We start from the raw sequence: 17,792 nt of genomic DNA, 5'->3' as shown, positions 1-17,792 counted from the left end.
ATTTCCTCACTAGCAAAGGAATAATAATCCTTATTCCACCATTCGTGAAAATTAAATGACATAAAACTGCACTTCCATTGAAGACAAACTGAGACAGTCAGAACAACCTTCCCAAATAAACAGCTGGAAACTAATTTTTAAAAATATTCTGCTTGAGAGCTTTGGGGAACCAACAAGATAGGGGAGAATTACAGAGCCGAAATCTGGAACAGAAACCCACTGAAGTAAGCTCAGCTTGGGACCTATTTTCCCCTCTATTGTATGCGGGTTCTGGAAGAGGATGCTGAGAAGCCCAGAAGCTGAGCAGAACTTTCAACCAGCTCCCATGAACAGCAGCGCCGTAATGGTGTTCAGAGTCTGGTCTCAGCAGGGATCCTGAAGGGCACCTCCTTGGGAATAATGGTCTATCCGAGTAGACTAGCCTTCACAGAGACTGAAACCCAGCTTCAAATCATCTCAACCCAAACGGTAAGAAATGAGAGAAGAGAACACACGGTGAGATGAAGAGAAATCAAGCAACAACATAGTAGATTTAAACTCAAGTGCATCAATAAGTACATGAAGTGAAAATGGGCTAAATGCTACAATTAAAAGACAAAGATTGACAGACTGGCATAAAATGTATGTATATTCTTCTTAATGTGGGCCGAACCTAAAATACAAGGAACAGTCTAGAAGTAAAGGAATGAAAAAATATATACCTTGTAAATACTAATTGCGGTCGTTTTAAAATAGGACCACAAATTCCTTGATACTTCTGTCTTCAAAGGTGGAGCCTATTTCCCCTCCCTTGAGAGTGAGTTGTATTTAGTGACACTTCTAATGAACAGAATGTGGCAGAAATGTAAGTGTGTGACTTCTGAGACCAAGCCATAGAATACATTGTGGTTTCCTCCTTGATCTCTCTCTCTGGATTGTTTGCTCTGTGGGAAGCTAGCCATCATCTCATGAGGACACTCAGGCAGCCCTATGAAGAGATCCATGTGAGGAACCAAGGCTTCTTGCCAATAGCCAGTGAGGAACTGAGGTCCCCAGTCAACAACTATATGACTGAGCCCTTGTGGAAGTGGATCATCCAGCCCTGGTCAAGCCTTTGGAAGACTGCAGACCCACTTGACATCCTGGCTGCAACTTCATGAGAGACTAAGCTGCACCTAGATTCTTGATTCTCTTAAAGTGTTAGGAATAATAAATATTTGTTGTTTTAAATGACTATGTTCATGGATACTTTGTTAGTCACCAATAAATAACCAAAAGAAAACTGATAGAACTGCACTAATATGAGAAATATTTGTGTATGTGTGTGGGTGTATATATATACAAATACATATATAAATATATAAATATATATAATAGACATAAAGTAAATATCTAAGTTTATATATAAAGTATATATATATACTTTAAAGCAAAAATGAGAGACATTATGGGAAGAGGATTTAATTTAACGGTTATATATAATAATTCTAACTTTATGTCACCTACTAAAATAGCCTAAAAACATATGAAGCAAAAACTGATGGAATTACAAGACGAAACAGGCAAATGCACATTCATGCTAGAAGATTTAAAAATACTTCTATGGAACTGACAGAACAGGCAGACAAAAAAAAGATACAGAATATTCGAACAACCCAGTTAGAATTTATGTATTTGAATAACCAACAACTGCAGACCATACCTTCTTTTCAAATGCATGCAGAAATTTTTTTAAGTTGCTAGACCATAAAGCAATTCCCAACAAATTTCAAAGGAGTAAAATCACACAGATTACATGACCATAGACTAATGGATAATAAAAAGATAACTAGAAAATTATCATATGTTTGTAAAATACAAAATATATTTCTAAATAACCATTGGGTCAAAAAGAGATCACAACAGAAATTAAAAAATACACTTTGGGAGGCCGAGACGGGCGGATCACGAGGTCAGGAGATTGAGACTATCCTGGCTAACACGGTGAAACCCCGTCTCTACTAAAAAATACAAAAAAAAAAAAAAAAGAAAGAAAATACTTTAAACTTAGTGGTAATGAAAATATGTGCAGAATGCAATAAAAGTCATGCTTTAGAGGAAAAAATTCTACAACCTTAAACATAGATGTTAGATAAGAATAAAGGCCGAAAATCAATAATTTAAACATCCATCTCAAGAAGTTAGTAAAAGAAAAACAAATTAAAACCCTCAAAAATAGAAGTTAGAATTAATGAAGATAGAAGCCAAAATTAATGAAACACAAAACAAACACATGAGAGAATTTAAAAAATCAAAATGGATTTTTTGAAAGAATAATGAAGTTATGAAGGGGTTTGCAATAATCCCACCTGACTGGGTAGTAATTTAAGAAAAGTGCTTTCTACTCTGTTTGAATCACGGCTCCAGAGCTGGTGGCACAGAAACAAAACAGACAGACAGTGTCCTCAAGTAATAGAAGCTAACAGTCTAGCATGAAGACCAACAGTAAGCAGATGGAATAAAAGCTCTGTTACAAGTGTGACAGCAGTGGCAAAAACAGGGAGCCACGGGAGTTCACGGAAGAGCAGAGTGCTGAAAGATAAGCAAGATGTAGCTAGATGGAACATTAAAGAAAAGATGACTCAGGAAAGAAACATCAGGTACAAAGCAAGACACAGCTGGTATCTTCCGGGACCTGCAAATAGTTTTACATAGCTACAGTGGGAGGTATGAGCACAGTGTGAAAGCTTTTTACTTCCCAAATGCCTCAAATTCATTCACTCACTCTATCTCCAATGCCAAACCCTTTCATAAATTACCACATTTTGCCTAAACTACACAGAAGCCTCCCAGGCAGTTTTCCTGCATGCGTTTCCCTGTTTTACATGCCAATCTTCACACTGAAGCCAACATAATTTTTCTTAAATAGACAATCTCAATCCCCAGCTATAGTTCTTGTAGCACTGTGTACTTTACCTTCATAACATTTATCTTAGTTTGTAATTAAATTTATTTTATTACTACTTATTTAATTACAGCTGATCCTTCCACAAGAATGTATAGGAATTGGAGATTATAAGCTCTACGCATTTTGTAAAGCCTTGGTTAAAATTATAGCTAGAACATTAAGTTGTAAGTCGAAACATTATTTCGTAAGAAAATAAAGAATAATACCATTGTGATGACAGGTCTCTTGAAAATGTAACTGAACTAGTTATTATTCTTTGTCACTATACAAGACAAGAAAGACACTATACAAGATAAGAAAATAAAGTTCCAAAGATATTTATACTCCTGTGATCATCAAACATGAAAACCAGAGAACCAGCCACGTAAGATAAAGTTCACATTTAAGTTAAACATATACACATTTTGTGCTGTCATATTCTGTCATCATGAAATTTTTTCGATAATGATAAGCAGCTTCCCCTGATATTCTTCTACTGTGCTAACTACATTTTTTCTCCCACAGAACATTAAAAAGCTGTGATTATTGCAAATTGATATTTTTACATATTTGATGTATTAAACACCAAAACATCGAACAAACACAGTTAGACTATGTTTGGTAGGAAATTGAATTTGGTTCCTGATATAGTTTGAATGCATGTCCCCTCAGAATCTCGTGTTGAAATGTGATCTCCAGCGTTGAAGGTGGGACCCAGTGGGAGGCATTGGATCATGGGGTGGATTCCTCATGAATGACTTAGTGCCATTGCCTCAGTGATGGGTGAGAAAAGTGTTTCTCACTCAGTTAGTTCATGTGAGATCTGGTTGTTTAAAAGAGTCTGGGACCTCCCCCCTCTTTCTCTTTCTCCTACTCGCTCCATGTACATGCCAGCTCCCCCTTCAACTTTCATGTGACTGGAAGCTTCTTGAGGCACTTACCAGAGGCAGATGCTGGCACCATGTTTCCCATACAGCTTGCAGAATCTTGTGCCAAAATAAACCTCTTTTCTCTATAAGTTGTTCAGTCTCAGGTATTCCTTCATAGCAATGCAAATAGACTAAGACAGTTCCTTAAGTGATAGTGAACACACTAGAAAATAAGTTCCAAAGATATTTATACTCCTGTGACCATCAAACACGAAGACCAGAGATTAAATTAAATTAAATTAAATTAAATAATTATTAACTAAGGGGTAACTTATCTTATTCCCTAATTCTATCACTATTTAAGTCACATATGTAAATGATATGAATTCATTTGCTAGTTAGAAAGCATTGAGGCCCTTTTTTTGCTTCATACAAGTTTGTTTGAGAAAAATAAATTATAATTCTAAGAGATTCAATTTTAAGTGAATTTTCTATTGGAGTAGAAAGCATAGAAAGTTTTCCAAATTATGCGTCCGTTATGAGGTGACTCTTCACAAATTGAGTATATTCCAGATCAAGAAACAGAATACTATCAGTGCCCTAGGAACTCTCCTTGTCCCCCTCCAGCAACTGCCCCCATGAAGGGAGCCACCATCCTGACTTTCAACAATTTATGTTCATTTTTTTCTCTTTTGAACTTCATATAAAGTGTACATTATACAGCCATTTAGTTCTTGCTTTCCCCCCCCCCCCAGGCTTAATTCACTTTATTTTTCTTGTATAAAAACCCTATGTTGTAGCCACAGCTGGAGCCTGGGTCCGCGGCACGGAGACTCTGGTGCGGGTCTTGACAAGGTGGTCAGTGAATTCCTGTTAGGGAGACTTGGTAAATACAGTCTCCTTCCAGAGGTCAGGGGTCAGGTAGCTGTAGGTCTTACAGATGGCATCAAAGGTGGCCTTGGCGAAGTTGCCCAGGGTGGCAGTGCAGCCCCGGGCTGAGGTGTAGCAGTCATGGATACCAGCCATCATGAACAGCTTCTTGGCCACAGGCGCTGAGACGAAGCCAGTGCCCCTGGGTGCACGGATGAGGCACACCAGCACAGAGCCGCAGAGGCCTGTCACCTTGCAAGGGACGGTGTAGAGCTTGACAGTCTTGTTCCCCCAGTAGCCTCTGCGCACGGGGACAATGGAAAGTTTGGCCAGGATGATGGCCCCACGGACGGCGATGGCCACCTCCTTGGAGCACTTAACACCCAGACCGACGTGGCCATTGTAGTCCCCATAGCAACAAAGGCCTTGAACCTGGTGCGCTGGCCAGCATGGGTCTGCTTCTGCACGGGCATAATTTTCAAAACCTCGTCTTTGAGAGAGGCCCCCAAGAGAAAGTCAATGATCTCAGATTCCTTAATGGGCAGGGAGAAGAGGTAGATCTCCTCCAGGGACTTGATCTTCATATCCTTGACCAAGCGGGGCAGCTTGGTGACGGGCATGCACTCCTTATCCTCGGCCTTGCCTCCCTGAGCTCCGCCCCTCGGCCTCGGCCTCGGCCCCACCCTGTCCACGGCCGTGACCCAGGCCCCAGATGCCACTGCCTAAACTCCGCGGAAGCCGCCGCGGTTCCCCATCCCAGGGCCATCAGGGCCTCTGGGCCCCCCGCTGCACCGGCGTCATCCGCCATTTGGTGTTTTCTCGGAGAAGAAGAGCTAGTTCTTGCTTTTTATGCTTCACACTATATTTGTGAGATTCACCCATGTTGTTGTATATATTTGTGGCTCATTTATTCTTATTTCTGTAAAGTATCCAGTTGCATTATATTAATTAAAAACAAATCAAACTTAGATAAGGAGAGGCTTTATTCAAAAAGACTATTGCAACAGGAAGAACATGCCAACCTCAGATATCTGCAAGTGTCTCAAAATCAAACAGAAAGAAGATTTTCCCTTTTATGGAGGGAGAAGGACCAGCCAGACCTTTGTGGAGAAGGGCATAGAGTGTGGCAAGCAGGTGGCAAAACCAGGATATTCCAATAGGAAGTGTTTCTATCTATGGTCAGTTGATTTTCAGGATGAGCTGTTAACAGATGTTCTGCTCCTTAGTGTTTCGGGGCTTGCTTAAACTTGCGGGAGAGCCAAAATCTAGGAATCTTTGTGGAGGAGAGAAGCCTGACTAAAGTCTGGTCAAGCCAAAGCAGAGGGTCAGAAATGAACTATTGTGAACACGTGGTCAGTTCCCCTTGTTGCTTAAGACAAAGTGTGTTTTTAAACACCACTAGGGATGGAATAAGAGTCATTGTGAAGCTGAGCTTGATCCGTCATTTTCAGGGGTGGGCTGGTCTTCACGTTCTTGATCTTGAATGACCAGCTGTCATGATGTGAGCATGCTGTCTGTCTGACAGCTGGTGGAGGGTCTTAGAGATCAGGCACTTAGCATAAGGTACACCTTGTGATGTCATCTGCTTGGTCCAAAGGTCTTGAGAAAGCTCTCTACCTCTCTATTTGCAAGATCTATGTCTACCTATAATGGCTCTGCTCCCTAGAAGTACTCAACATCTGTTGTTCCTATAGCGCAAAGTGAATCAGAAATGTGAATGAGAATGTTTTGAATGTGGGGATTGTCAATGGCTTGGGAGGCTGTGGGAAAGGCAAGAAAACTTTCCCCAAATTGAGGATATCAACTTGGATATAGTACATGTGCCCCAGTTATCGTGGCCAGGACTGATATGTGACTTCTTCAAATTCTGGACAGTTCCTGCTCCACTTGAACTCTATTGTCCATTATTCTCCGTGCTACTTTTGTGATGAAGAAAGACAGAATAAATACCTCAGCTGTGTTTGCAAAAAGGCTGGTTCTAACTAGCCTTCCTTGGCCAAGTGCCCACTGATGTTGTAGTGAAGTCAAAGAGCATTTGTCTTCAAGATTCAATGGCCTATGAAAGTCAATAATAAGTTTAATTATGTCACACTGAAACTTTGTGAAATATAAGATACTGGTTTTCAGAAAATTGACTCATTGAGAAATTCATAAGACTCACCAAATTCCACAGTCTCCACAACCTCTTTCACCTTCTTCTCAAGCAGAGGAGGAGGGCATATGGAGATAGGTCTTGAGTGTAATTGGAAAACACAGTGAGTCATTTTTGCTTGTCCATTCCTATTTGAAAGAAAATATCATTTCAGTGATTTAATTTTTGGTACAAAACCTGGCTTAGTCCTAGAACTGTAAGTGCTTCCACACCTACTATTATTAAACCCATCATTAAGAGTCACTTATTTTTTGGTAATTGGAATTGCATGTTTGAGAGAGTAAACTAAAACCACCTTGTGACCTGGCTGCTACCTCGTTGGGGCAGTTCTATCCCAGAAAGTGGTTACTTAAAGAATATTGTCATGACAATGGGTGAGATGATGTCCGCACCCTGAGCCAGAGTTATTTTAGAGACAGTCCCGTGGTAAGTGAATCACATGTTTATCTTATAGCGAAAATATGGATTGCACATTTTTCTGTTTATAAAGAGGAAGAAAAGAAACATTGTTGCCTAGAAAACTCTCTGCTGAGAAATGCCTAGTGGTAATGGTATAATTTTGATGCCATGTGACAATTGGATTGAGAAATCTAATATTGCAGGCAGCATTGTAGAAGAAAGTTAAGATAATTTATAGCTCATTCTGAGTGATGATCCAGCTTTGGGTTGTCCTGGTTCCTGGATTTTCTTCCTTCTCTTTCCAAAAGCCTGTTTAGGGACAATTTTATTGCTCATTAGCACCTCGCTAAGACAGCTGGCAAGAAACGATGGAGATGGAATTTGCATCATTCAATGCATTTGTATTTTTTGGATTCATAGAAGATTTCTGAAGAAAAGAGCACCAAAATAACTGTGAAATGAGGTTTGAAGACCTCTGGGAACTTTAATAACGTATCTTGTCCTTACCCCATAGCAATTATAAGTGCATCTATTTGACTGCCTTTATTGTAAGCACCTTTCTTAGATTCCCAAAGCAAATCCCATAATGCCACAAATGATATCAGGGCCTCTGACACAGACCTTTTCTAAGTGCTGGGGACTGGCCTGTGATAAACAGTTTATCACTTCTCCAGCCCTTATTGGTTCCTTTGTGATTTCATCCCTGTGGGGCTCTTCCAACATCAAGCTTCCAATTTGAGGGCATCCACAAAGCCAACTGACAAGTACAGGAATCAAATACTATACTGTAACGTTTATTCTTTTCAGTGTGATCACTTGGTGTTTGATTTGTTTTCTGGCTTGCCTTTGAGAGCCTTTGTTTTCTGGATTCTTGGCTGTCTTGCCCTTCCCAGTGACAAGGAGCACATGGCTTTGTTTCTCCATAATCTCCATAATCGACACCTCTGTTTGTGATGATGAAGTACATCCATAAGCCTCTTGTGTAGAGCAACTTACTTTACTTTCTAGAAGTTGGGGGAGAGGTGAACAGATGCCATGTTGTGTCTCATATTCAGAACTCATTGATGACCCTGGGAGAGAACACATTGTGACTTTCTTTTGGAAATGTCAACACCTTACACATATCAGACCAGAATTTGTCTTCTCTGCCAAATCCAACATGAACTTATCTCTTGGAAGAGAGATACTGCTCTTCTGGATGGCTTGGAAACTCGATGGGAAAAGCTGTGACAGCAGCTGCCTTATCGCTAGACCTAACACTTGTCCTCCCTTTAGTATCAGTGTGATTTGTAATCAAATTCAGTTAACGAAACTGGTATTCTTTGATTCCTCTTTAGTAGAAATTGATGGGGGGCAGTGTTTACAATTACACCTGAGGCAAAATTTCAATGTGAATGTTCAGCCATGTGAAATGATTCAGAAGTGAACTTTCCAATTTGATGCTAATACACATCTGTAGTGGCACTTTACATTTTCTTATTCCAAATCCCATATTATTGCAAAGCAAAGGGGAAAAAATGAGATCCCTATTAGTACATTTGTCGTATGTTGAACGGGCCAGGTAGGAGTTTCCATTGCAGTTGTGGACCAAATTGCGTCCCCCTGAAATTCTTATGTTGAAACACCCAATATGACTGTACTTGGAGAAAGGATCTTTCAGGAGGTAATTAAAGTTAAATGAGCTCATAAGGGTGGGACCCTAGTCCAATATGACTGATGTCCTTGTAAGAAAGAAGAGAGACAGCAGAGATGCACACATGCACGGAGAAAAGACCATGTGAGGGCACAGTGACCAGGGAACCATCTGCAAGCTGAGGAGAGAGGCCTCAGGAGAAACTCCTACCCAGCTGACACCTTGATCTTGATCTTCCAGCTTCTAGAACTGTGAGAAATACATTTCTGTTGTTTAAGCCACCTGGCCTATGGTATGTTGTTATGGCAATCCTAGATGGCTGATACAATTGTCAAAAATGTCTTCTTGGGAAAAGGTGAGAAAGTCAAGCCTTTGAGCTTTTGGTTAAATTTATCTTTTGTGGATTCTATGGATTTAATTTGGTTGCTTTGAACAAAAATAATGTAGTCCTTTTATAAAAATCATATCAGAGCAGCAATAGAAAAGCACAATTTTGAGTTCCTTAGAAGTTCAAATCAAGACTCACCAGATGGGTGGGGTAGGCTTTGATGTATTTGACACGCGAGGAACCTGGTGGAATGTTGGGCATGATTATTTCAACCAGAAACACCTAAAGAAGGAAATGTACTAGTGTCCTCGTTGTGGTTGTGTTATGTTGATCATTCCATAAGCTATATCTTTCTCTTTCCTATCTGCATCTCCCAGATTTTCTTCAGTGTGCTGCCATATCTTTTATAATGGAAAACTAAAACATAATTGGCTTGAAAACTTTATATATGTGTCTGTGTAGTTATATACATAACATTTTAAGTGGAAACTAAATGGTGAGAACACATGGACACATGGAGGGGAAACAACACACTGGGGCCTTTCAGAGGGTGAAGGGTAGGAGGAGGGAGAAGATCAGGAAAAACAAGTAGGTACTGGGTTTAATACCTGGGTGGTGAAATAATCTGTACAACAAATCCCCATGACACAAGTTTACCTGTGTAACAGACCTGCACATGTACCCCTGAACTTAAAAACATTATGCTACACAGGAAAAAAAAAGGCTTGTATGTTCATGATGTGAACATACTTGCTTCTTTGGCCTGACTGAATAAACAGGCTCCAGTAACCAGGGAAACCATTTTACTCCCAGAATCAACAATAGGATGGAGCCTTGCTGTCTAGGATAAGATGGGGCTGGCTATTCATTCTAAGGCCCTTCCTTCCTTCTTCTTGACCTACAAGCTGGCCTCCCTGCAGGTCTCTTATCTTCAACTTGTAGGGAGCATACTCCAGCTCAGAGAAAAACTGCTTCTCTCTTCCCTAGGCACCTCCTTCTGTTTCATTATCTCTTACCAGTTGCGATACAGTCCAAGGTTGTGATTCCAGACAGCAGTGGGCTTGGACATTCCCTCCACACTTTTAGCCAGTCCAGAGGTTATCCAAACAGCCAGTGGGCAAAGAGAAGTATCTCTCAAATGATAATACAAAAAAAATTCAACAACTAAAATTGAGACTGCCCTGGCCACCCAACAACTGTGCTGATTGATCTCACTATATATCCATGACCACTAACCTCAAATGGGCAATCCTACCACATATGCCTAGTTTATTCACCTATTTTCCTAAATTACTAGTTCACATCTTTTTCTCTACCCCCAAATCTCCTACTCCCCCACCTTCCCCATTATTCTCATTTATAACATTATATTCTCATTATAACATTTACAGACATCATAGAACCAGTCACCATCAACTTTCCACCATCAAATCTATCAATTCATACCTGCATTCAGCACCCAAACTGCAATTCTTCAGCTACATTGAATTTACTATCATTGCTTTACCAAAATCTAGTCCCCCTCCACCTGGATCCCATACCCTCTCACGTGCTCAGTTATCTTGTTTCTTGTATTATCCTCTCTCTAATGAGTACTCTCATCAGCACAGAAACACGGATACTAAATTAACTTTTCAGAGTCCCAGCCCCACCAGTAAGAATAAGAGCATTTAGATTCTAAATACTCTTCTTTATATTTATAGATCCTAAATATTTAGATTCTTCCACAAACTCTGTAACCCCCTTTCCTCTTCTTTCTTCCTTAAAGCCTTCTTGCCTCACATATGCTATTTTATTTTATTAGGCGTGGTACAAAGAAAAACATAATTGTGAATTTAGTCCCTGTTTTAGCCAATGATTCTCTCACTGGCTTGTGGATACAACACTCTTTCTAAAATGTGGCCAGCTTTCTAGAAAATGCTACCAGAAGATGCGGAAGGATAAGTAGTGTCAATTCTCTATTTATTAACAACAATTTGAAGCATATTAACTAAAACCAGATTTATTTTAAGATAAGTGAATCTTGGGAAAAAATCAAAAAGATTGTTTAAATGGTAAGAAAATTAGACCTAGATTTATCTCCAAGCTTATTAAGCTGAAGAAACACTTAAGAATGTTCTTTTTTAAGTAGGAGAATTATTCATTTGACAATGATTAACTGATTACCAATTGCATTAGTAACGAAGGAAAAATGGATGTTAATAGAACCATGAGCATTAGTGTATTTCTTAATCTTTAGGGATTGAAATGTATTACTCAATAAGTTTTAGCATTTTTTGCCCTAGAGTAGATATTTTCATATAAAACATAACTGCCTCATTAGAGTGGCTGTTCTTGAAGTCAGAGGAAGGTAATAGATTCTCTCTCCAAGACTCTTTTACCTCTATGATTCTGAAATGTTTTGTGCTACCATATCAGAGTTATTTTTCCTTTAGTCAAATGAGTTTTTTCTGTTCCCCAAGCTGTGATGAACTCTCAAGAAGCAGGTACATTAACATTTCTAATCCAAACATTTGAAATCCAAAATGCCCCCAAATCCGAAACTTGTTGAACACTGACATTATGCCACAAATGGAAATTTCCACATCTGACTTCAAATTGCAGGTGCAAACTACACAGCTTATTCGACATTCCCAAGGGAGAAATGACCCTCCCAGCCCCCGTTTAGCTGCATTATGTCTTTTCTGCACGCAGCATGATGGTGAAACCAAACAACCACAGACTGTCCACATGGGTGGCCGAGGTAGTGACACCTTTGCTTCCCAATGGGTCAGTGTGCTCAAACTTTGTTTCATACACAAAATTATTTAAAATATTATATAAAATCACCTTTAGGTTATATGTATAGGGTGTATATGAAATATACATGAATTTTGTGTTTAGATTTGGGTCTTATCCCCAATTATATATATTCAAGTATTCCAAAATCCAAAATCTGAAATACTTCTGATCCCAAGCGTTTCAGATAAGGCATGCTCCACCTGTAGCAGAAATGGAATTAAACTACTTCCAGCTCTCATGTCCTTTATCTGCTCACCTGAGCAGGTCCTTCTGTGAATGGCACTCTCATCACACAACCACAAGGAATTTTGCCTCCTTTGTTTCTATTCCTTCTCTTTTATGACACAAAGTGACAGAAGCCATCAAGGTTTAACTATTTTTCACATTTTTACAACTCTGTGCATTCTTGTGTAACTGGCAAATGCCATGAAATAGTATTAATTACTGCACAGAGGAAACCTTCAACTCACAATAGATTTTACTGTACAATGGTCATGAATGCAAACAGTGCATTTGACCTTTAATTCATCTGCTCCCAGCCTTAGTTAGTGGCCACAGGAATCCAGGAGCAATGTTATGTCCATGAACATGAAAGCGTTGACTTTGACAGGAACTCCAATTTAAGTTTGTGCTTCTGCCATGCTCCTAGCAGAGGTAAGCCTTTTTGCTATATAATTTATGTGATTACTTTTTAAACTACAATGCAGAAAAAACTGCATACCTGGTAAGATATACTAACCATGACAAAGCTGTAACACCCCACTATGCGCTACAGAAGAAAACCAGTAAATTGCCTGGATAATTTGGGCAAAAGAAGAAAAAAAATCCACATTTACATGAAATATCCAAGTAATTCTAATTTAGTACTTTGGGGCCATTAATATCTAGATGATGGTACTTCTGTTTAATGCCTTCTGGATCTGAGTGATGTCTTCAGTGGAGGAAATTTTTCACTGAATTTTTTAATCATGAAGGTGATTTTTTAAAAAAATGTTGTAAATAACTAAAATCACTTGGAGTGATATCTAATAAGTAAAACAGCTTACCACATTGTATTTCATGTTTCTGAGACTGAATCAAGGTGTAACTTTAAAGTAAAAATGTTGATTGTCTTAGCTAGCTTATAGCAGTCCCTGGGGAGCAGTTGAGTGATGGCTGCTCTTCTGCCGGAATAAGGGTTGCTGGAATGAAGGTGCTATTTTGAAGGGCAATATTATTGATATGCTTAGGTTTTGTTTTAGAATAAACAAAAAAGTTTCATTTCCCTTCTTTTCAGTCACAGCTCTTCTTAAAAGTACATCCCCCCTTTTTTAAAAGAATTTTTCTAGCATCTCTTGCAGTCCCTCAAGCCTCTTTTAGTGTCACAATGTCAAAGCCACTAGTTAGTGTCAACAAAAGAGTCAAACTCTGCAAAACATTTGAAGAGATTTATTCTGAGCCAAATATGAGTGACTATGGCCCATGGCACAGCCTTTAGAAGGTCCTGAGAACATGTGCCCAAGGTGGTCGGGGTGCAGCTTAGTTTTCTGCATTTTAGAGAGGCAGGAGACATCAATCAAATACATTTAAGAAATACATTAGTGTGGTCCAGAAAAGCAGGACAACTCAAAGGGTCTGGGAGGTGTGAGGGGGGCTTCCAGGCTATAGGTAAATTTAAACCTTTTCTGACAATTGGTTGAGTTTGTCTAAAAACCTGGGCAGAAAGGAAATGTTCAGATTAAGATAAAGATTGTGGAGACAAGATTCTTTTGAAGTCTTATAGTGGCTGCCCTTAGAGACAATAGATGACAGATGTTTCCTATTCAGATCTTTAAAAGGTGCTAGACTTTCAGTTAATCTCTTTAGGATTGGGAGGGTCTGGAAGAAAAAGAGCTAGCTATGTTAATAGAGATTCTTTACAGATGCAAAATTTCCCTCACAAAGGGCCGCTTTGCTGGGCCATTTCAAGATATGGCAAAGAAACATGTTTTGGAGTAAAATATTTTTATTTTCTTCCTTGTCTCGTAATGTTATTGATATAAGAGTTAGAAATTACTTAGGCAGATAGTAAGGTATGGAAGTTCTCAGTAAGATTTTACTTTTAATGAAAAGCAGCCCCAAATCATTTTCCTTTCTAACAAAGAGCAGCCTGTAAAATCCACCTGCAGAAATAGATGCCGGTAATTGTGCCAATCATGTTCAAAATGGCATTTCCATCTTCCCTTCTCTGCCAGCCGGGTGTATAGTAAGGAGTAGACAAGATGGCAATGGCCAACAGGCCTTTTGCATAATACAATTAGGGTGGGGTGACCACCTTCCCCGTGCAGCATGTAAATGTCACACCTGGCTGAACCAATCTGTGGGCCCTATGTAAATCAGACACCACCTCCTCAAGCCTGCCTATACAATCTGCTGTGTTGGCCACTTTTCCCTTTTTTGCTATATAATTTATGTGATTACTTTTTAAACTATAATGCAGAAAAAACTGCCTACCTGGTAAGATGCACTAACCATGACAAAGCTGTAACACACTATGCACTACAGAAGAAAACCAGTAAATTGCCTGGATAATTTGGGCAAAAGAAGAAAAAAAAAAATCCACCTCTCTCAGACACCTTTCTCACAAGAGAGAGCTGCTCTGCTCTCTTCTTTCTTCTGCCTATTAAACTCTACTCCTTAATCCACTCTGTGTGTGTGTCCGTGTCCTTAATTTTCGTGGTGTGAGACAACAAACCCCAGGTATTCAACCCCAGATAACAATGTCACTTCATTATGCCAGAGTCAGGTTGGAAAGTAAGTCATGATATATAGGGTTAAATAAAACCCATCTGATGAGAATTTATGGTTTGTAGGGCATGACTCCCCAGACCCCTTAGATAGGAATTTGGGCAAAATTTTTAAAAAATGAGAACTTAGTCCTCATTAGAATTCAGAGTTCTGTATGCAGGAAGGGACAGTACAACTCTCCTGGCCTCAGCTTGTCAAATAACCATCAAGTGCCATGTCCTTTGCCCCAGTTGCCCACAGCATGCCATCCTAATGCTACACTTGTCACGAAGTGAAGTATTCAAGCTACACAGCTTGGGAGAGGGGTCCAACTGGTGCATTTTAAGAAGCCGTGGTGAGAGTTAAATCTCGAACAGTTGATGATGTCTCTCTGGAAGCACCCATTTAACATTCCATGTTACTGGAATTTCCAAGAAGACAGAATTACATTTATATTAATACTATGTTTCATGAGATGTTAAATTTTTTCTTGGTGTAGAGGAGACTGCCAGTGTTCTGCCTGCCATTACTGTGTGACCCTCCCCTGGCTTCTGTGTGCTCTTGCTTCCGAAGCTCACACCAATTTTCTTGGAGGGCTACCAAAGTGCTCCTGTGCCTCAGCCCACACAAGCACAGAGCTGAAAGTCCCCAAGCAGCCCTCAACAAGTGACTGACTGGTGCAGGAGTATGAGGCACAGCTTTCTTGCCCTGGGATCAAGAAAAATGCCGAGAAGATAGGCACAAAATGGGAGCCAAGGTATTCTAATTTCTATTTGTCACTTATCAGTCCAACACTAGTGACCCTAAACAGCTCATTTTTTAAAATCCCCTAGAATCTATTACATAAAGCTTAGTCAGATTTATATGAATGCTTTATTCAGATTTGTATCAGTCAGTCAATAACTTGCATTGAGGATTCCATGTAGACAGAATACTGTGCTTATATTTAGATTCTATAAAGGATACATGAACATCTATCCTGAGGCATATATAGCTGCCAATATATTCTGTTTGTTCTTCTCTGGTTGATGAGGGAAGTGTCTTATTCCTATGAATTCCATTGAACTTTACAATGCCTTACAATGTATATGCCTATGGAAAATTATCAATGGCATTTGGAAATACAAGGTCCAGAGTTGAGATCATAGTCAGAGAATAGAGAATGGTTTGCCTGCTAAACAGGTCACAGCAGGGGAGTGAGAAAGGAGTCTTAGGGAAGGCTCTCCATTAGGAGACTCGAGGTAGAAGATTACTCAGAGATTAAAACAGAGCAGGTAGGAAGACCTACTACCTAGGAAAACATGGTGTCACAGAAGATAAAAAGAAGTGCTTTGAGAAAGATGCAACAAGAAACTGTGCTTCTTCATGAGCAAATTCAATCTTATCAGTCCTCCTTCACATTGCTAGGGGCTGCCCCACGCACCACTCCTGTTGCTGCTGCATCTCCCAAGGTACTTGTGTGTTTCGGATTTTATCTTTGTACCTAACACTCTATTTCCATGACACTGTATTTGGTAGTAGGGAACATCATCACCACCTTTTCTGAAGTTAGTTTGGCTGGCAGTCTTCTCTTGCAAATATTATCACAAGCTCTACTGAGCTTCATGGGCCCCTCCTTAATCCTTACTTTGGCTAGTTGTTTCTTGATATCTGAATGCCGAACAACAGCATCTACTGTAGCAGCAATAGCCAACAAATGCACAAGTTAAGTAAAAAGAAAAGCAAAATGAATTTCCAAAAAATGGAGGTATTTAATATAAATTTAAAAACATATTCAATGTCTTAGTGGTTTTCACCGTTGATTTCAGCCAAATGGGCAGGAACATTTTCAAGTTCAATTGTTTCTGAGCTGCTATATTCCTGTCCTGTTGTGGCCTTAAGAAATGTTCACATTTGCAAGTTGCACCAGATACCATCAGATCTAGTTCTCTCCCTGGGGCCCAAGGATGCTCTTCTCTTTCATCTCTTATTTTGATCACAGAGGTGTTTTCACAGAGTTTATCCCCAATAGTAAATTAGTAAATTACATTCCAATTCTTTGAGTCAGAACAACGTTTCCACATGCACACCCACGTCTGAGTTTCTGTGTTGCTACCAGTTTTGCCTACGGGTGCGGGTGTTTTTGGAGATAAGTCTAAAACATCTCAAAACCACATGAACATGGAACAGTGAGAACTGATGATTATTAAAAGATGGTTTTCCGGGATTTGAAGAATTTTCACCCAAAAGATGACAGTCTTACTATTTTCACTTCACAACAAGAACAGTCCTAAGTACAAGCATTTAAATTAGAAGGAAGAAAATCCCAACAATGCTGACATATAGTATACATTGGAAGTGGTTCCAAAAGCTGAATGTGAAATGATCTTCTAAGAAGATGTTAGAAATTGAACAAATCTGCACCAGTCTAGGAGGGTTTGAGTAAAGAGGGGTTCAGCAACCTCTATGTCCCTTCTCAGCTGCGCAATTCACAATAATACTGAATCACTATGAGCTTCAAAGTCACAGTCTTTAGCTATCCAAAATAATTCATGGAAAAGCATTTACAGCAGTGTAGGCACTGCTTTTTCATAGTACTCAAATGGCATGGTGGCTTTGGTTGGCATTGAAAATTAAGCGAAAGGAATTCTGGATTTTATAAAAATTAAAGTAAAGCAAGTGAAAAATATTATCTGGAATATGTATAACAATTTATGTGCAATCTCAGATAAAGTTATGTGATATTGTCACCTCAGTTAGCCTCATATATCTTGAAGCAGCTCTGATTTCACGTTCAGTAAATAGTTATTGAGCTTGTAATTCAGGACTCTGTGCTAGGCATTGGAGATGCAGTGATGAATGAAGTAAAGCATCTACCACCATGAAGCTTATAATCTTCTGGAGATAGACTTTAAAGAAGCAAACAAACAGATAAATTACCAACTGGAGAATACGAGAAGGAAATAAACAAGACATCATGATAGAGCATTACAGTGAAGATTTACAGTAATCAGAAAGAGTCTCCTAAGTCATTTCTTGGTTATACAAAAGGAGCCAACATGTTGTTTTAATGTAATATATTAAACTATATGAAATTGCCATAATTTGGCCATATTTAAGCTAAAAAATGG

At 39.3% G+C, this 17,792-nt stretch overlaps 1 long non-coding RNA gene and 1 pseudogene across 1 annotated transcript; both read right to left on the bottom strand.

The window, feature by feature from the left end:
• Positions 1 to 4,563: 4,563 nt before the first annotated feature.
• LOC112626490 lies at positions 4,564 to 5,452 on the bottom strand (annotated as a pseudogene).
• Positions 5,453 to 6,638: 1,186 nt separating this feature from the next.
• On the bottom strand, positions 6,639 to 17,520 carry LOC112625805. The gene is made up of 5 exons (XR_003119782.1): positions 17,413 to 17,520; positions 16,220 to 16,356; positions 9,355 to 9,438; positions 6,806 to 6,924; positions 6,639 to 6,700 (listed from the first exon to the last, which is right to left on the bottom strand). It is a non-coding gene; the product is annotated as an uncharacterized LOC112625805 (long non-coding RNA).
• Positions 17,521 to 17,792: the final 272 nt, after the last annotated feature.

Source organism: Theropithecus gelada, chromosome 6 (assembly GCF_003255815.1).
Source record: "Theropithecus gelada isolate Dixy chromosome 6, Tgel_1.0, whole genome shotgun sequence".
In the NCBI taxonomy this organism is placed as follows: Eukaryota; Metazoa; Chordata; class Mammalia; order Primates; family Cercopithecidae; genus Theropithecus; species Theropithecus gelada.
The sequence above is the reverse complement of the archived record's forward strand: the minus strand, read 5'-3'. Positions and strand labels throughout refer to the sequence as shown.